This window comes from Silene latifolia, chromosome 8 (assembly GCF_048544455.1).
Source record: "Silene latifolia isolate original U9 population chromosome 8, ASM4854445v1, whole genome shotgun sequence".
Lineage (NCBI taxonomy): Eukaryota > Viridiplantae > Streptophyta > Magnoliopsida > Caryophyllales > Caryophyllaceae > Silene > Silene latifolia.
In genome coordinates this window covers 31210808-31231898 of record NC_133533.1, presented here as the reverse complement: position 1 = coordinate 31231898, position 21091 = coordinate 31210808, and the positions used below count along the sequence as shown (strand labels likewise).

General features: G+C 38.4%; 1 long non-coding RNA gene across 13 annotated transcripts; it reads right to left on the bottom strand.

Annotated features, from left to right (window-relative positions):
• Positions 1 to 1118: 1118 nt before the first annotated feature.
• On the bottom strand, positions 1119 to 19805 carry LOC141596688 (uncharacterized). Of its 13 annotated transcripts, none has more exons than XR_012522545.1 (12): positions 19622 to 19805; positions 19418 to 19488; positions 19225 to 19283; positions 19022 to 19128; positions 18860 to 18919; positions 17215 to 18000; positions 16519 to 16711; positions 15890 to 16042; positions 15677 to 15799; positions 2020 to 2128; positions 1435 to 1522; positions 1119 to 1331 (listed from the first exon to the last, which is right to left on the bottom strand). It is a non-coding gene; the product is annotated as an uncharacterized LOC141596688 (long non-coding RNA). The 13 variants fall into 13 exon arrangements; XR_012522548.1 differs by having other exon boundaries at positions 19218 to 19283; positions 19622 to 19716; XR_012522552.1 differs by having other exon boundaries at positions 2020 to 2110; positions 19218 to 19283; positions 19622 to 19716.
• Positions 19806 to 21091: the final 1286 nt, after the last annotated feature.

Sequence of the window (21091 nt, the reverse complement as noted above, 5' to 3'; positions counted from 1 at the left end):
ACCGACTGTCTTAGCTGCTTTCTCATTTTTGCTTAATCTTTATTCTCTTGCTTTCCTTCTCTTTCTTAGTCTCTTTAGTTTAAAAAAAATCAAATTAAACCCCAAATTGGTTACCGTAACGAACTTAGACAAAGCTGACATTTTCCCATCTCCCTGTGGAGATCGACCCGACTTCCCCAGCTATATTAGTTAGAGCCAGTTGGTTATATTTGATAGGTATACGACTGACCTATCATAATCCTGGCAAAGTAAATGCTATAGTATAGCGTTGGTGGTATTATGTACAAGCACTAAAAAGGTAGGATAAAACGATCTTGGTGGCATTTAGCTAGGACAAGGGCAAGAATATATACAATTAGTACAACATAGGTTTGCTGAAAAAGCTATATGCTTAGAGCATCCGCAAAGGTGGAAATCGAGCTCCCCATATACACTCTCTTTCCTCATATGGGGCTCCTCATTGTTGCACCAACCTCTCCAACATTTGGGGCTCCACTGTTTTTAGGGAAGCTCACCAAAAGAAAAGTAAGGCAATTTGTGTTACTTTTAGGGAGGTTCCCAAATTTTTGTGTGTGAATTGGAGAACCTTATTGTTGCATAGATGTAGTTATGAAATGGGGAGGGTAAATGGAAAAGTTAGTGGAAAATGAGGTAGACAAATAAGAAAAGGAAAGAGAAAATATGGGGAGCCTCACCTTTGCGGATGCTCTAATACACCAAAAAAAAGTAGGGTTTTCTAGTAGTTACATGTTATCTGATCAGTTTGTCCTTCCCGTTTCTGCAGATATTCGTGGAACTATTTCAAGGGTACCTAACCCGAAACTTTTCCTGCTTATACTTTGTAGTGTACACTGGCAACAGATCTGCTTCAAAATTCTTCAAAATCAATCTGATATATTTGTTGCCAGTGATTTTGTGTTATTACCGGCCACGCGCACCGCATAACGGCTAACTACTGCATCATACAACCCAAGATAATTAAGTTCCATCCCAGGAGAAGAATTACACACCGCTTCTGCGCATGTTTGTGGAGTTAAACGCGAAAATAATGAAATCGACATTAGGGGATTGAATAAACGACGAAAACAAAATTCATAATCAGCATTCGAAGCAACTAATTTACCAGGCGTAACAACAAAATGAATAAACAATGAAATCAAACTGGAAAATATCAGTATAATACCCAAACAATAACGATATCAAATTGAATAAACAAGAACAATGGAAATCAGAATCGCTTTTAATAAAAAAAGAGAACTGAATTTTGTGTCAACGCGCAACTTCCTAAAGCATGTCCCCGAATGCCGCAACCTCTTACCATGCGATAATACCTGCGCAACACTGAATGAGCCAACCATATGAACTAAACTTTGAGATTTTCGTAAAACAGGCTAAGGAGAACACCAGAACAATGAAAGGTGAGGACTAACTAACCATGTATGAGTAACCATGACTGATAGCATTCGATGCAGGCTCTTTCAGCAAGTGCGTAGCGCGGCGCGCCGGTCTTAACCTCCTATACCTGAGCACCACAGAACCTATTGTCAGTGTTATCATTTCCCTTTATTTTTTCGGTGCAATATCTAAACCCAAAAAGCTTCGGGAAAGGACGATTTGTCTAAAATAAGGAGACACTCCTTTCATCCCAATCATTTGTTTAGCTTTGATTAAAAAACCTCTCACAAATAATTTTAATAAAAGGTATACAAATGATTGAGAAGGGAGTAACATTAGTTTTAACCACAAGGCTCAGTACACCAAGTTGCCTGCCATATTACTCAAAAAGGTAGTAAGGGGCCTACAACTTAACCACATTCAGATTTAATGTGATATCAAATAGCTATACTCATGAAGTGGAGATGCAAACTAACGAAACATGGTTCTCTTCTGCCAAAGAACGAGCTACCAGCCATATGTATTTAAAACACTTGCTTTAGTGAAATAAAGAGCACTAAATGTCTGGCAAATCTAATTACCAAATCGCTAAAACAAATTGAGGACGAATTACAAAGTCCTCACCTTTGAAGATGCCGCATAATAGCCCAAGACAAAGGTGAGTACTCATTAACAATGCACCAGACTACATGCCTCGTTCACCCAACCTAAAGACCTGATAAATAACAGCTGTCTAAAACCCAATAACACCAAAATAAAAGGTAATTGAAGTATAAGTTTGTTGAAAATAATTAATCCAATAACAAGCAAACATCAAATTAATAATAAATCTAATCACCCGAGTGTAACTAACATTGAGCGCAACGTATTTCACAATAACTAAGACGTCACTACCTATACACACTACAAGATAAACCTGTGCTAAGGTGAGCCATCACCGAAAATTTGCTTTTAAATTTAAATTGCTTTATTTCCCCTGTGCAATTTTCCACGATCTGCTCTCATTCTATATTGACATTTAATGTATATAAGGTAGTTTCTTCCTTATTGTTTAATTTCATTTCGAACAACGAATAAAAACAAAATTACTGAATATAACACCAATTTGATGGTATTTTTCCAAAAGACAATGAACTATCCATAATAGATGATGCGTGTCTAAAATATGATGTTTCACACTTTATTCTACATGCATTTCAGAGCTCAAATCTGCAATATATGCCATTATTTCCCTATTTTCCTCTACTTTTGTGTTTTTGTCTATTGTTGCAGAAATATGAAGAATTGAGCGGAAATCGAGCTGAATCTGTCCCTAAGTAATTAACATTGCATTTGACATGAAGTATTGACTCGAGGAATGAGCTTGGTGCGCGTTTCAATGCCTAAAGATAGCAAAAGCATGGGTGCGTACGAGTTTAACAAGCGAAGAAGTGCTTCTCGACATTGCAGCCTGCTTCAGATGGCTATATCTCGAGTTCTAGACCTGATAATCGAGTGATTCCAGTTGGAGGTGAAAGCTTATCCTCTTAGCTTTCCAACGCCGCGTAGAACGCCTGATTTGACCAAGTAACGAAGAAATGGCAGCTGTTTTAAGATCAGTGCGCGCTGCAGAATCGTCGAAATGCAATGCAATGTACAGTCTGTTGGTCGATCGACTGGTCCAAGTGGTCGATCGACCACCCCACGGGTTCCAGTAGCTACTGTTCGCTGCTACTCAGTCGATCGATTGGGTCTTGTGGTCGATCGACCACCCCTCGACTCTGACGCAAATTAAGAACGAGAATTAGAAGCCCAATTGTAATTAGGTTTTAGGTTTTTGCGTGACATCTCTATAAATAAGACCTCGAACATCAGTTTGAGGGGGCATTCAGTAGGGGTTAATCCCATCTATTGATTTGACTTTACTGCTTAGAATCCAATTATAATTAGTTTAATTTTCAATAAAGTTCTCCTTTTGCAATCTGATTCTTCCTGCCTTTCTTTTATTCGGTATTTCTGCTCTTTATTTCAGTATTATTTCAATTCATTCAGTAGTTAGGTTGTTAGTATAGATCCCAAACCTTTAATTCAATTGTTGCAATTTATAATTCAAGTAGTTTAGTTATGCCTTTGCTATTCGTTTTTATCGCTTTATTGGTTGTAGTTAGAATTGATATGCGTAGCTAGAAACCCCGTGCTAAGATGTGAGGGGAGCTGCGGCGAAGACGATGTAGATTAGTAGACCTGATGTCGGCCTTTGGTCGATCGACTGGATTAGTCAGTCGATCGACTGGACCTGTCGGTCGATCGATTGGATTAGTCAGTCGATCGACTGACGCGCGATAGATTAGCACCGTTTCAATGTTTTAATTGCAATATTTGACAACGAGACCGAGAGGAGACTTGTTAGATGCTTAGTATTTGACCGACCCACAAGATCGAGAGATAGGGGAGGGAAAATAGATTAATAAATTGAGACGACTAAATTGCTAGATCGAAAGATAATGTAATTTAGGCATTAGGAATCACTTTTCAGGGCGAGAGCTAGTATTAGTGAGACCTAGGGACCAAAGAGCATAGGCCGAGAGGCGCTACTAGTTAAGAATGGACCGAGAGGACTTCTTATTTGCCCACCTATCGTGATTTATCAGACTTACTTAGATACCATCGTCGTAGTCATGAGTGAACCGACCGTCTTAGCATTCTTTCTATTATTGTTACATTTCTCTTTATTACTTGCCTTTTATTTATGCATTTAGATATCATCCACTCCAAAACCCCCATAACTGTTACCCTTAGACTAGAATTAATAACAACTATTATCTCCCTACCTCCCTGCGGATCGACCCTTACTACCGCTTGCTAGTTGTAGTTTGGAAATTATAAATTTTATTTTTGATACTCACAACGACGGGTATCAAATTTTGGCGCCGTTGCCGGGGAGGCAGCGCTAGTTTTAGTTGTTTTTAGTTTTAGTCTTTCTTTCTTTAGTCTCAGGGAACTTCGGTTCCTTGAGACCGTTCTCATGTCGTTCCTTCTGAGTTTTCCGCAGGAAGAGAACGAAATCTTTGGTGTTTATTTAGCCGGACTTTAGGAGTTTATTGAGCCCAGGCAGATGCCTTTTCCGATCTCCAAATATGCTGCACCATTTTCCGGCAAATGAATGACCCTACGCGAGCATACCTCGAGTCTATAGGTAAGTGGGATTTCGAAGGGATCCCCGTAATTGAGGTATTAGAATTCTTTAATTGGTTTGCTACTGAATCTCTTAAACCTACTTTTTCTCTTCATGTTGACTCAGATGAGGGGGTGGGTGAGACCTTAGAAACCAATCTAGGAAATCTTGTGAGACATAGAGGAGACCATTAGCGTGGTTGACAATCTTTTTTATGAGGATAGTTTTGAACCCCTTTATGATTCTTGCACTGATAGTGAGGACGATTTGGAGGCTCTCTTTGAGAACCTCCATCTTGACGAGTCTAGCGATGAGGAGAGTGATAGTCTAGAGGTTAAATGGGATACTTATGATGATGAGTCTATTTTCGGAGACCCCATTGACCTATTTGACTTTACCATCCCATGCATTTGGGACGATTATCCACCTTCTCCCTTAGTTGACCAGACTCCTCCACCTCACATGTCATACCCGTCAGAGTATTTTAATTCTACTCGCGTTATTATTGAATCGAATGCACCTAAGTTCGTTAATTCTCCACCTGTGGTTAACTTGAGCTTTTATATTCCGCCCTTAGCTGGAGGGAAGAATTATTTTGTGGATGATTTTAAGAGCTGCCATAGGAAATTTGTTAGGCTTAAATGTTTTTACATTTTGATTTCCTATGCTATTTCTATCTTATGGTGCTACTTACAGTTTTGTGTAGCACATGCGGAGATGTATGATAGGTTCTTTGAGAGCCTTGAGTTGTTTTGATTGGGCTCCATTAGAGTAAGCTGCTGAAGAAAAAAAGGTCGAGCGGGACCTGTCTGAAACCAGCGCTAGCCGGGAGGCAACCCGGATGTGATTTATTTAGTTTTGCGAATAAACTTCATAGTTGTTTAGAAATAAAAACTCTTAGTGTGTGCTTAGTTTAATTTTCGTCTTTAGACTGTTACAATTGGGTTTTGCGCAATTTTGGGCGCGTTATTTTGTGCATTTACAGGTTCATAGACCTCATTAGTTCAATTCATTGAGCTAATTCGAAGAAAACAGAACTTACAAGGCAGTATTTGATCGATCGATCGGCCCTTGTGGTCGATCGACTGAGCTGCGACTTCCAGGAGTTTCTGTTCCTGTTCACCTTGGTCGATCGACTGGGTGATGTGGTCGATCGACCATGTTCGCTGTTGTACCTGTTTTTCGATCATTCCCCTGCTGTGTTTGATCAATTTGCGGAGTTGAGGGAGTCTTTTCTCCACTTTATTTTTCGTTTCATTTCTGTTTTCTTCTGTTTTTCTTAACTTTGCACATAATTGTCGCTTCATTATTGTTTTCTCGGTTTTATGCGTGGTATTTGTTTATCTTTTCAGGTATTTATTGGTAGCATCACTTGCCACTCTTGAAACCTCCTAGCTCACGCTGGTTTGGGGAGGTTTCCTTTTGCTGCGCTTAAAGTCTTGTGAGTTCCCGAGTCCTTTTCATGTCTTATTTGTTTATTTTATCGCAAAATCCCATTTCCTTTGCTATTTTCATTACATGATTTTGCACAATGAGGACATTGTGTGATTTGGTTTGGGGAAGGGTTTTGCGTTGCATTTCATTTGCTTGCATTCACGTTTACATTTCAGTTTGCATTTGTTTATTTCATTTCCCTTATATATATACAAAAATTCAAACAAAAAAAAAAAAAAAAAAAAAAAAAAGCCAAAAAAATTTCAAAAATTTCAAAAAAATGCACGTTTACTTTAGCATATAGGTCGAGTCGGAACGGTAGTATTTCAATGATGACATTGCATTTTCAGCTGTTTATGCCTAAGCCGTGCTTAATTGACATGTTATTAGTAGAATCGCATATGCATATCTACGAGTTTTTGTTAAAATATTTGCTGGACTTGAAATTTGACTTTGAATTTTGGCAAACTACATCATTTTCTGAGGTTTAGAGCTTATAACTGGTGACATTCATGACCAGTTTATCTAGGATGTGAGTAGTTACTCCTTATGAGACATGTTACATCAATATGCATAAATATGAACTTAATCTGCTTAATACCTGTATGCGTTCGGTCTGTGGTTTGTTGACACATGTGGTAGAGGTCCCCTTTTTCTCATTTTACCCATGAGCCTCTCATAGCCAAATTTAGCCTTTTTGTCCCTTAACTACATCCTATATTTAGCCTGCCTTTGTCAAGCTAGTAGTCTTTGTTTTTGGGAAAGTGTTTATTGTGGTTTGGTTATATGCTCATTTTGAGATGATGTTGGGAAGATGAAAAAAGAAAAGAAAGAAAAAAATAGAATTGAAAAAGAAAAAAAAAAGAGAAGAAAAATGATTCGAAAAGAAAGAAAAGAAAAAAAGATCTGTACTGTTTAAGCCGGTCGATCGACTGGCCATTTTGGTCGATCGACTGCAGCCCGAGAAAAGAGAAAACAAAATCACATGGTTGAAGTTTTGATTAGTTGGTGATTTTATTCCCATACTTTATTACTATCATTTGGGGAATTATAATTTTATGGAGATTGCGAGATTTGTGCTAATTATTTGCACCGGTTTTATTGTTGATTATGAGCAAGAAGAAGGATGTTGTCATATAGTTCCGTTTTGGTACTAGCTTGATCACCTGTACCCCCACGTTTCCATAAATGTTTTGCCTCTTTCTGCCCATTACCTCACAAATCCCATATTTACCTCGGCGTGTGTCATGGTCATCTGTTCGGTTGGAATGCATATGTACGGTTGTAGAGATCATTTTCATATTAGACTGCAGGCATGTTCTTATAGGTCGTAGTTAGGTGAGTGTCATTACAAAATTTACTTCTTTCTATCTTTTACATATACTCACCCATATTCATTGCGTGATATGAGCGACCCGTGAGAGTCCATAATGATAAGTCTCTATAGTTGACGGTTCAGCAGTTTTTAACGACTTCATAACTCGTTTGCATGATTCATTTGCTAATTGATTGTTGGTTCTTGCATTAAACTGGTTTAGGCTTTACATGTTGCATTTCGCTCTGAGATTGAACTCGTTCCATTAGGTCATTAGATCGAGTCTAGTTCTTGCTTGGGGACAAGCAAGGTTTGGTTTGGAGAGATTTGATGCGTGTCTAAAATATGATGTTTCACACTTTATTCTACATGCATTTCAGAGCTCAAATCTGCAATATATGCCATTATTTCCCTATTTTCCTCTACTTTTGTGTTTTTGTCTATTATTGCAGAAATATGAAGAATTGAGCGGAAATCGAGCTGAATCTGTCCCTAAGTAATTAACATTGCATTTGACATGAAGTATTGACTCGAGGAATGAGCTTGGTGCGCGTTTCAATGCCTAAAGATAGCAAAAGCATGGGTGCGTACGAGTTTAACAAGCGAAGAAGTGCTTCTCGACATTGCAGCCTGCTTCAGATGGCTATATCTCGAGTTCTAGACCTGATAATCGAGTGATTCCAGTTGGAGGTGAAAGCTTATCCTCTTAGCTTTCCAACGCCGCGTAGAACGCCTGATTTGACCAAGTAACGAAGAAATGGCAGCTGTTTTAAGATCAGTGCGCGCTGCAGGAATCGTCGAATGCAATGCATGCGGCCGTTGGTCGATCGACGGGTCCAAGTGGTCGATCGACCACCCCACGGGTTCCAGTAGCTACTGTTCGCTGCTACTCAGTCGATCGATTGGGTCTTGTGGTCGATCGACCACCCCTCGACTCGACGCAAATTAAATTAACGAGAATTAGAAGCCCAATTGTAATTAGGTTTTAGGTTTTTGCGTGACATCTCTATAAATAAGACCTCGAACATCGGTTTGAGGGGGCATTCATAGGGGTTAATCCCATCTATTGATTTGACTTTCTTGCTTAGAATCCAATTATAATTAGTTTAGTTTTCAATAAAGTTCTCCTTTTGCAATCTGATTCTTCCTGCCTTTCTTTTATTCGGTATTTCCGCTCTTTATTTCAGTATTATTTCAATTCATTCAGTAGTTAGGTTGTTAGTATAGATCCCAAACCTTTAATTCAATTGTTGCAATTTATAATTCAAGTAGTTTAGTTATGCCTTTGCTATTCGTTTTTATCGCTTTATTGGTTGTAGTTAGAATTGATATGCGTAGCTAGAAACCTCGTGCTAAGATGTGAGGGGACTGCGGCGAAGACGATGTAGATTAGTAGACCGATGTCGGCCTTTGGTCGATCGATGATTAGTCGATCGATCGACCGGACTGTCGGTCGATCGATTGGATTAGTCGATCGATCGATCGACGCTGTGCGATAGATTAGCACCGTTTCAATGTTTTAATTGCAATATTTGACAACGAGACCGAGAGGAGACTTGTTAGATGCTTAGTATTTGACCGACCCACAAGATCGAGAGATAGGGGAGGGAAAATAGATTAATAAATTGAGACGACTAAATTGCTAGATCGAAAGATAATGTAATTTAGGCATTAGGAATCACTTTTCAGGGCGAGAGCTAGTATTAGTGAGACCTAGGGACCAAATGCATAGGTGAGAGGCGCTACTAGTTAAGAATGGACCGAGAGGACTTCTTATTTGCCCACCTATCGTGATTTATCAGACTTACTTAGATACCATCGTCGTAGCTGCAGTGAACCGACCGTCTTAGCATTCTTTCTATTATTGTTACATTTCTCTTTATTACTTGCCTTTTATTTATGCATTTAGATATCATCCACTCCAAAACCCCCATAACTGTTACCCTTAGACTAGAATTAATAACAACTATTATCTCCCTACCTCCCTGCGGATCGACCCTTACTACCGCTTGCTAGTTGTAGTTTGGAAATTATAAATTTTATTTTTGATACTCACAACGACGGGTATCAAATTTTGGCGCCGTTGCCGGGGAGGCAGCGCTAGTTTTAGTTGTTTTTAGTTTTAGTCTTTCTTTCTTTAGTCTCAGGGAACTTCGGTTCCTTGAGACCGTTCTCATGTCGTTCCTTCTGAGTTTTCCGCAGGAAGAGAACGAAATCTTTGGTGTTTATTTAGCCAGACTTTAGGAGTTTATTGAGCCCAGACGAGATGCCTTTTCTGATCTCCAAATATGCTGCACCATTTTCCGGCAAATGAATGACCCTACGCGAGCATACCTCGAGTCTATAGGTAAGTGGGATTTCGAAGGGATCCCCGTAATTGAGGTATTAGAATTCTTTAATTGGTTTGCTACTGAATCTCTTAAACCTACTTTTTCTCTTCATGTTGACTCAGATGAGGGGGTGGGTGAGACCTTAGAAACCAATCTAGGAAATGCTGACGGAGACATAGAGGAGACCATTAGCGTGGTTGACAATCTTTTTTATGAGGATAGTTTTGAACCCCTTTATGATTCTTGCACTGATAGTGAGGACGATTTGGAGGCTCTCTTTGAGAACCTCCATCTTGACGAGTCTAGCGATGAGGAGAGTGATAGTCTAGAGGTTAAATGGGATACTTATGATGATGAGTCTATTTTCGGAGACCCCATTGACCTATTTGACTTTACCATCCCATGCATTTGGGACGATTATCCACCTTCTCCCTTAGTTGACCAGACTCCTCCACCTCACATGTCATACCCGTCAGAGTATTTTAATTCTACTCGCGTTATTATTGAATCGAATGCACCTAAGTTCGTTAATTCTCCACCTGTGGTTAACTTGAGCTTTTATATTCCGCCCTTAGCTGGAGGGAAGAATTATTTTGTGGATGATTTTAAGAGCTGCCATAGGAAATTTGTTAGGCTTAAATGTTTTTACATTTTGATTTCCTATGCTATTTCTATCTTATGGTGCTACTTACAGTTTTGTGTAGCACATGCGCAGATGTATGATAGGTTGCTGAGAGCCTTGAGTTGTTTTGATTGGGCTCCATTAGAGTAAGCTGCTCAAGAAAAAAGGTCGAGCGGGACTGTCGAAACCAGCGCTAGCCGGGAGGCAACCCGGATGTGATTTATTTAGTTTTGCGAATAAACTTCATAGTTGTTTAGAAATAAAAACTCTTAGTGTGTGCTTAGTTTAATTTTCGTCTTTAGATCACGTTACAATTGGGTTTTGCGCAATTTTGGGCGCGTTATTTTGTGCATTTACAGGTTCATAGACCTCATTAGTTCAATTCATTGAGCTAATTCAAGAAAAACAGAACTTACGAAAGGGTATTTCGATCGATCGATCGCCCTTGTGGTCGATCGACCGAGTGCGACTTCCGGGAGTTTCTTCTGTTCACCTTGGTCGATCGACGGGTGATGTGGTCGATCGACCATGTTCGCTTGTTGTACTGTTTTTCGATCATTCCCCTGCTGTGTTTGATCAATTTGCGGAGTTGAGGGAGTCTTTTCTCCACTTTATTTTTCGTTTCATTTACTGTTTTCTTCTTTTTCTTAACTTTGCACATAATTGTCGCTTCATTATTGTTTTCTCGGTTTTATGCGTGGTATTTGTTTATCTTTTCAGGTATTTATTGGTAGCATCTGCGCTCTTTGAAACCTCCTAGCTCACGCTGGTTTGGGAGAGGTTTCCTTTTCTTTTTAAAGTCTTGTGAGTTCCCGAGTCCTTTTCATGTCTTATTTGTTTATTTTATCGCAAAATCCCATTTCCTTTGCTATTTTCATTACATGATTTTGCACAATGAGGACATTGTGTGATTTGGTTTGGGGAAGGGTTTTGCGTGGCATTTCATTTGCTTGCATTCACGTTTACATTTCAGTTTGCATTTGTTTATTTCATTTCCCTTATATATATACAAAAATTCAAACAAAAAAAAAAAAAAAGCCAAAAAAATTTCAAAAATTTCAAAAAAATGCACGTTTACTTTAGCATATAGGTCGAGTCGGAACGGTAGTATTTCAATGATGACATTGCATTTTCAGCTGTTTATGCCTAAGCCGTGCTTAATTGACATGTTATTAGTAGAATCGCATATGCATATCTACGAGTTTTTGTTAAAATATTTGCTGGACTTGAAATTTGACTTTGAATTTTGGCAAACTACATCATTTTCTGAGGTTTAGAGCTTATAACTGGTGACATTCATGACCAGTTTATCTAGGATGTGAGTAGTTACTCCTTATGAGACATGTTACATCAATATGCATAAATATGAACTTAATCTGCTTAATACCTGTATGCGTTCGGTCTGTGGTTTGTTGACACATGTGGTAGAGGTCCCCTTTTTCTCATTTTACCCATGAGCCTCTCATAGCCAAATTTAGCCTTTTTGTCCCTTAACTACATCCTATATTTAGCCTGCCTTTGTCAAGCTAGTAGTCTTTGTTTTTGGGAAAGTGTTTATTGTGGTTTGGTTATATGCTCATTTTGAGATGATGTTGGGAAGATGAAAAAAGAAAAGAAAGAAAAAAATAGAATTGAAAAAGAAAAAAAAAGAGAAGAAAAATGATTCGAAAAGAAAGAAAAGAAAAAAGATCATCTTTGTTTAAGTTCTGGTCGATCGATGCCATTTTGGTCGATCGATTGCAGAAAGCCCGAAAAGAGAAAACAAAATCACATGGTTGAAGTTTTGATTAGTTGGTGATTTTATTCCCATACTTTATTACTATCATTTGGGGAATTATAATTTTATGGAGATTGCGAGATTTGTGCTAATTATTTGCACCGGTTTTATTGTTGATTATGAGCAAGAAGAAGGATGTTGTCATATAGTTCCGTTTTGGTACTAGCTTGATCACCTGTACCCCCACGTTTCCATAAATGTTTTGCCTCTTTCTGCCCATTACCTCACAAATCCCATATTTACCTCGGCGTGTGTCATGGTCATCTGTTCGGTTGGAATGCATATGTACGGTTGTAGAGATCATTTTCATATTAGACTGCAGGCATGTTCTTATAGGTCGTAGTTAGGTGAGTGTCATTACAAAATTTACTTCTTTCTATCTTTTACATATACTCACCCATATTCATTGCGTGATATGAGCGACCCGTGAGAGTCCATAATGATAAGTCTCTATAGTTGACGGTTCGTGATTTTTAACGACTTCATAACTCGTTTGCATGATTCATTTGCTAATTGATTGTTGGTTCTTGCATTAAACTGGTTTAGGCTTTACATGTTGCATTTCGCTCTGAGATTGAACTCGTTCCATTAGGTCATTAGATCGAGTCTAGTTCTTGCTTGGGGACAAGCAAGGTTTGGTTTGGGGAGATTTGATGCGTGTCTAAAATATGATGTTTCACACTTTATTCTACATGCATTTCGAGCTCAAATCGCAATATATGCCATTATTTCCCTATTTTCCTCTACTTTTGTGTTTTTGTCTATTGTTGCAGAAATATGAAGAATTGAGCGGAAATCGAGCTGAATCTGTCCCTAAGTAATTAACATTGCATTTGACATGAAGTATTGACTCGAGGAATAAGCTTGGTGCGCGTTTCAATGCCTAAAGATAGCAAAAGCATGGGTGCGTACGAGTTTAACAAGCGAAGAAGTGCTTCTCGACATTGCAGCCTGCTTCAGATGGCTATATCTCGAGTTCTAGACCTGATAATCGAGTGATTCTAGTTGGAGGTGAAAGCTTATCCTCTTAGCTTTCCAACGCCGCGTAGAACGCCTGATTTGACCAAGTAACGAAGAAATGGCAGCTGTTTTAAGATCAGTGCGCGCTGCAGGAATCGTCAGAATGCAATGCAATGCATGCACTGTTGGTCGATCGACGGTCAAGTGGTCGATCGACCACCCCACGGGTTCCAGTAGCTACTGTTCGCTGCTACTCAGTCGATCGATTGGGTCTTGTGGTCGATCGACCACCCCTCGACTCTGACGCAAATTAAGAACGAGAATTAGAAGCCCAATTGTAATTAGGTTTTAGGTTTTTGCGTGACATCTCTATAAATAAGACCTCGAACATCAGTTTGAGGGGGCATTCAGTAGGGGTTAATCCCATCTATTGATTTGACTTTACTGCTTAGAATCCAATTATAATTAGTTTAATTTTCAATAAAGTTCTCCTTTTGCAATCTGATTCTTCCTGCCTTTCTTTTATTCGGTATTTCTGCTCTTTATTTCAGTATTATTTCAATTCATTCAGTAGTTAGGTTGTTAGTATAGATCCCAAACCTTTAATTCAATTGTTGCAATTTATAATTCAAGTAGTTTAGTTATGCCTTTGCTATTCGTTTTTATCGCTTTATTGGTTGTAGTTAGAATTGATATGCGTAGCTAGAAACCTCGTGCTAAGATGTGAGGGGACCTGCGGCGAAGACGATGTAGATTAGTAGACCTGATGTCGGCCTTTGGTCGATCGACTGGATTAGTCAGTCGATCGACTGGACCTGTCGGTCGATCGATTGGATTAGTCAGTCGATCGACTGACGCGCGATAGATTAGCACCGTTTCAATGTTTTAATTGCAATATTTGACAACGAGACCGAGAGGAGACTTGTTAGATGCTTAGTATTTGACCGACCCACAAGATCGAGAGATAGGGGAGGGAAAATAGATTAATAAATTGAGACGACTAAATTGCTAGATCGAAAGATAATGTAATTTAGGCATTAGGAATCACTTTTTCGGGCGAGAGCTAGTATTAGTGAGACCTAGGGACCCGATAGCATAGGTGAGAGGCGCTACTAGTTAAGAATGGACCGAGAGGACTTCTTATTTGCCCACCTATCGTGATTTATCAGACTTACTTAGATACCATCGTCGTAGCTGCAGTGAACCGACCGTCTTAGCATTCTTTCTATTATTGTTACATTTCTCTTTATTACTTGCCTTTTATTTATGCATTTAGATATCATCCACTCCAAAACCCCCATAACGGTTACCCTTAGACTAGAATTAATAACAACTATTATCTCCCTACCTCCCTGCGGATCGACCCTTACTACCGCTTGCTAGTTGTAGTTTGGAAATTATAAATTTTATTTTTGATACTCACAACGACGGGTATCAATAGACCTCCCCGTTGTATCCTTCTAATTAAGGCTTAAGCAATTATAATTCGTTTTTGACAATGGAATCATGCATTAGCCAGACAAAAAATATTAAAATTTGGGCGAAAATAGTGACTTTCAGATCTGGCGAGCCTTTAAAAGTTTTTAAAAAACGGTAAATCTGGAGACGGCTAATACATAAATCGCCAACCTCACTATCATTGTCGATCAACTACGTTTAACATCCCCGCTCCTTCCAAAACATTCACAGAAATAAATTAACTATTGGTAAATATCTCCAAATCTCATACAAATTCAAGCATAGACTTCAAAATAAAAACACTCAATTAAACATATATTTCACTCCATAGATTTCAAAATAAAAACACTCAATTAAACATTAATTTTACTCATTATAGTTTGAAAACATCAAAGATAACTGTCAGTCAAATCCCTCATTAGCATCAGTACCACAAAAGTTTGCCCGAAAATATAAGGTTTTGTTTTTTAGTCGCCTTTCCCTTCCTCCCCCACAATCTTAACAATCTGAAATGACCAGTAGTGGACCCAACGGTGAACTTACCAAAGCCGAAGTGCCTGACAACAAGAAGACTAATGTGAACCTTTTCCTTTTCCAAGATAAATTACTTTAAAAAAACTGAAACTGAAAAAAACACAACCCTTAATCAATGAAGAAGCATAACAATTTAAACATTTAAATGGTCACATGCCAGTGAGCATCAGTAACACAAATCTACAATAAACTGTTAGAAAACTGATCACTAACCATACAAGTAATTCCGCCGAGGATTGTTGGCAATACCATGTCTTAAGAAATGAAACAATCGTGTACCTGAGGAGGAGAAAATAATATCAGTAACAATAACACACCCTCAACAAGTCATCAAAAATAGTTTCAATTAAACTATATACTCGTGACACAATACCTAACCAAATTTACACCTTGAGCATCTAGGTTATGCATTAAAGCTCTGGGTGCAAAGATCATGACACAATACCAAACCAAATTTACACCTTGAGCATTTAGGTTATGCATTAAAGTTTCAGGTGCAAAGATGACGTGGATATATTCATCAACTATTATCATTTATCATGGCAATAGCAGACAGCATCCACAGAACAATGCTTGAAAAAAAATCCATAAAAGGTTACAAAATCAATTATTGAATAAGCAGATAGATATAACAACTCTCAATAGAAAAATTGGATAGATATAACAACACAAGATTTCAAGTCATTTGAGATTTTACTATCAACAGTATTTTCCATCAGCTCGACCATTTCGGAAAAAGAATCTTTTGGCTTGCCAGGATTTAATTTCTGATTCTCTTGAAAAGCTTTATGGTGCTCCTTCCTCATAAGTTCAAATTAAGCTGAATGAAAAGGTAATAAATCAAACTCTAAAAATCTTAGGGCTGATATATATAAGACAAAAAGTAAGGTGGAAGTGTGGAACTACTAACAATCTAAACCTAAAATCCGCGGAACTGGATTGACCACTTTGCTTCTATTCCTCTTCAACTCTATCCTCAGCATTACTATCAGATGAGCCAAACGTCTCATCATTAAACGAGCCCTTAGTTTCCCTCCGGGAATAAGGGGGAATAAGGACCTGCCTGGAGAAGTACGCATATGTTTTATATCAAGTGAAGATAACTAATTAGAAGATTTGCATTGTGAGCTCACAAACTTTGGCGTTGACCCTTTATTAAGATCAACGAACAATGACGACAACAACAACAACATTAAAATAATGCCTAAGGGCTACCTCCTATGTTCTTCGACACTTCATATGGGCTCATGTACCATGGGACATGGTAAGACACTCTGACATTATTTTAGACCCAAAGCTTGACAATTTTTCATGAAATAGCCGAGGCCGACTACCGGGTACGTACCCGTGTCCGAATCTTCTAACCCAGTCTAAGTAACATAGGGCTGACGCAAATGGCAGGCTTAAGGGTTAGATGTAAGCAGTGTTTCCATGTGATAACAACATGATTAGTTTGTATCCGAATGACCCGCAAACGAATTAAATCAAAATTCAAGGTATTTAAAGATTAACGAGATGAATAAAGGCCAAAAATATTACCTTATATGGACAAGGAGGGTTATGTGGCTAGTTGCTCTTGCTAAGCTGAAGGTTCTCAGTAGGACGAAACCTTGGACTGCACTGCCAGCTGCATATCCAGGTGGTCTAGTTAATGAACCACTTCCAAGCAGGCCATCATGTTCAGGGTTCTGTCAGGTTCCCCTTCTTTGGCTTCCATAACGCCTTCCGGACTCTAATTGAATAAGAGTTCGTTAAATTGCATAATCCTAGAACTTACTCCAAATTCAAACAAATAGTCATAACGAGAATTGATCAATGTATCGAAAGATAAAGGCTAAAAGATTAACATCATGGTATCCCTCTTATTGCATAAAGTTCAATGCCCTCTACCTCATCCCACACCAGACAAATCATATCATTCATCATATTCATATGATTCACATTATTCCGATTCCAGTATTCTGCCCAAAATTTTCAGATTTTAACATAAAATCTTTTTCCGACTTCCGAGGCCTTCACAATTTATAATCCCCACTTCATGATGTATATATATGTTTATACCTCATACTCCACATAACTAATTGGTCAACGCAAAAAAAATCATTCTGACTGATTTAAGTACCACAAAAACAAAAGTAGCAAAAGGTAACAAAACAACGGGTGCCAAACAAACCGGAAAGTGCCATTTGCAACTAACAAGAAAAGCACTAATCCCTGGAACAAAAGAACGCATACCTGAATAAGTTGAATCTGAATCACCCTCACTTTTTCCACTCGAAAGACTGTCCTACCTCTGGATCCCTCTAGAATAGGTACCTGAGTCCCCTCTAGCTGGCAGTGATGATCCATAATCAGTCAGTCTGAAACATTGTAAAGGCGAACTTCCTAAATCTCTAGGTCGGTCGAGGGCCACCGTAAGATGTATCACGGAATTCACTGATCCACCATGAATCCCGGATTAATAATGCAGAAAAATAAAATAAAAATCCAAACTAAGGGGATTGTCAGTTGTCAACCAATAGTCTTCACAACTCGAAAAATGAGTCTATTTAAAAGTGACTCATCAAAACCATCGGGTAGTTTTTACAAACATCAAGGTCACCCAACGATAAAAGAAACTCTTTTGTATACGATCTTGAAGGCTTCGTGCAGGAGCAAACCAAGTGACATACCATCTAGATCAACAAACACAAACATCACAAGATGAACTGATAAAGCATCAAGGACAAATAAATGTAACCAATTACTTTGAACGTTCTATGCTTGAAACATCCTCCTGCTGCACCACAATGACCTCCTCTTCAATTTCAGCACTCATGCTCGAGAAAGGAAATGATAAACTTCAATTATATACACAATACCAATCAACCAAATCCTAACCCTCAATCAAATGCACCTCTCGAAACTGAATCCTGCATTCGTAAACACTGGTCTAATCCCAAATTCTCGATTGCACAATACCCTTCCGGTCAGCCTTCCCTTTTGCACAAAATTTCAACCCTTTTTACTCCCAATTCTACTCTGTAAGCATAAAAACGTGGAATTTCAATAGAAACCCCGCAACAAAAACCTACAAAACCATCGTCATAGCACACCCTGATATCAAATTTTGTTTGAAGAATACTCAATTCGATATATTATCAATCAAACTCTAAACACTCAAATTCAATACTTCATGATCTACTTCAATCCCAAACCACACATCAACAAAACCCTAGATTCTCTTTCAATTCAGCTCAACACAATCAATCATACACACACACACACAAAAACTCATTCAAATCCCAACACTTCAACGCACACAATAAACAAAATCAAATCTTTTCACAAACCCACATCAAATTCCACAACTTCAAACCTAAATCTAAACGTAATTGAAAATTAAGCAAAGAAAACACAAATTCTAGGGTTCTGCATAGTGTAAATTATCTCTTTTTTCTTCCCCAAATTTACATTTTTTAAGCAAATATTACAATGATTAGTGCTTCAAATGTTTATAAATTTGGAATTTAGAGTAAAAATCGATTGTAAAAATAATGAAGTACCTCAAGAAATCAAAAGATTTGTTCGATCTTCATAGTTTTTTATGTTGTTCAATTGTTTTTTCTTACCTCACGTATTTTGAGATCGTTTGGGAACAGAAGAAGTCAGGACACCACCACCACCACCAACAACAATACTAATAATTATAATAACTATTCACATCCCCAGTAATAAGCGAGAGTAAAGTCGTAATCAAATGCGCCCAAGCATAACAAACATGGTGAGATAATCAATCTCTACAGCACCAACAACAACCAATATCCAGAAATGAATCATTAAAATAAAAAAGAAATTGATTTGAAATAACTTAAAAAAAAACAGAAATCAGAGAAAATACCTTTGAGAATATTTGCTAGGGTTGGCAGAAGGAGTTGTGTCAAGGAGTGAGGAGAGAGAGCTGGATGAGAATGAACGGATTAGAATGACAGAAAGAAAAGATAAGAGGGTGGCTGTGAGCGAAGTAGAGAAGGAAGGCTTAGATGTAAAAGGGGAATCTTACGGTGGGACGATCACTTGCTTTCGCACATAGATTCAGGCTCCAGGGCTCTCACCCACAGCACCCTCATAGCCCCTGAACACGTATACAAAGAGTAGTCACCCATCAAACTAAAGAAACCACAAGTAAAAGTTCAAGTTTAAAAGTCTACAAGTAAGACAACATACGTAAACTGAGTAAGAATAGCAATAAGAATCGCCAGAAACCTGAATGAGGTACATAAATTTCAGCCCTAGGGCCCTAACCCAAAGTACCCTCACGGCCCCTGAACACGTATCAAATGAGTATAGTCAGCCGCCAAACTAAAGAAACCACAAGTAAGTTCAGGTTTGATTAAATACTACAAGCAAGAAAACATACGTAAACAAATTAAGAATAGCAACGAGAATCGGCAGAAACTTGAACGCGGCACATAAATTCCAAGCCCAGAGCCCTCACCCACAGCATCCCCCATGTCCTCCCCATGTCCCCTGCACACGTATCCAATGACTTCAATCAGTGAGCAAACTAAAGATACCACAAGTAAAAGTTAAGGTTAAAAATACCACAAGTAAGAAAACATACGTAGACAGATTAAGAATAACAACAAGAATAAGCAGGAACCTGAAAGTCTGCAGTGAAATCTACAGCGCTCAGGAGCAGAAAATCCAAACCTAAGAGGTGCATCAAGACACTGGAAGCTGGCTAGAACTCGGCCTAGCAATTTGCAAGGTAACCAAAAAGTGTTAAAAAGAAAGTGTAGAAGGGCTATCAGATAGCCTTTGAGCAGTAGCTTCGAGGAGAAGACATAGCAAAGCAAACTGAAGGGAATTTGAATGCCTAAATGGTGTAGTTGTTCATAAATCGAAAGTAATGAAACGAATAAAATCTCCAACATGATTGACAGCAATAATGAAGATATATGATTAAGAACTCAGAATGCGAAGATCAAAACACGAATCAAGAGAGAACGGTAAACAAAGATGAAAATAATAAACCATGAAGAGAATACAGACGTCAATGAAAATAACAAACCCAAACAAAACCTGCAAAATTAATTAGTAGTAATTAAACCAATGAACAGGCAACACTCAAATAAAAACCCTAAAACTGAATAGAACCACTTTAAATTGAACAAAACCAGGTTGATCATACCTCGGAAATCCAAAATCGATGGACGCGGCTGATTTGATTGAAATTCGGCGGGGCATATTGAAAGACGAAAGCTGAAGAAATAATTAATAGAGAAGGTAAACAAAAAAGAAGAACGGAGAGGAAGAAGGGAGAATGATGTACAATAATAACAAAGAGAGGACCGAAAAGGCGGAATGTGTGAGAATGCACCGCATAATTCTCGCCTGGAGGGCCCTCAACAACGACACCACGCGCCCCGTGACCGCTAATACACAGGATACTGCCAGGAAAAGAGAAGTAAGACGGATTTAATAATACAACACTATCAGCACTCACCAAATTAAACAGTTGAGTTCAGGCCAAAGAAATCAGAACTTGTGCTTTGCCTTTGCCGATTCAATCAGCAACCTCAAAGCGGTGCAAAGAACAGATCATCGTTCCTCTCCAGGTGCTGTAATGCCTAGCACCCATGAATTCAAACCTGGAGAGTTAGATCAAAATAACAATCAACAATAAGAAAGGAAAACATATATAAACAAATTAAGACAATCAACCAACAGCTTCAGGGCACTACAAGCAAGTAAATGTTCGGCTTGAAGGTACCACAAGTAAGTAAACATACGTAAACAAATTAACATTATCAACGAAAAGAACAAAAAATCTTTATGATTGCGCTATGAAGATACCATAGATAAGTAAACATAAGTTAAAGAGAAAGTCAAAACCCATAGATAAGTAAACACAATGAACTACAAGTGACTGTCTCCTTACGAACATTTGCTTTCCTTTAACGATTTCTCCGGGTGTACCAAAGTGATCACGGCTATCAATTACAAACAAAATCTTATATTTTGAGTTCCCTTTGATTATCTCAATACAACAACAATACTTTAATGACTTAGTCCCAACATGGTTTGTAGACAATTTACAGGATTCGTTGTTTGAACTCGTCAATGTGAT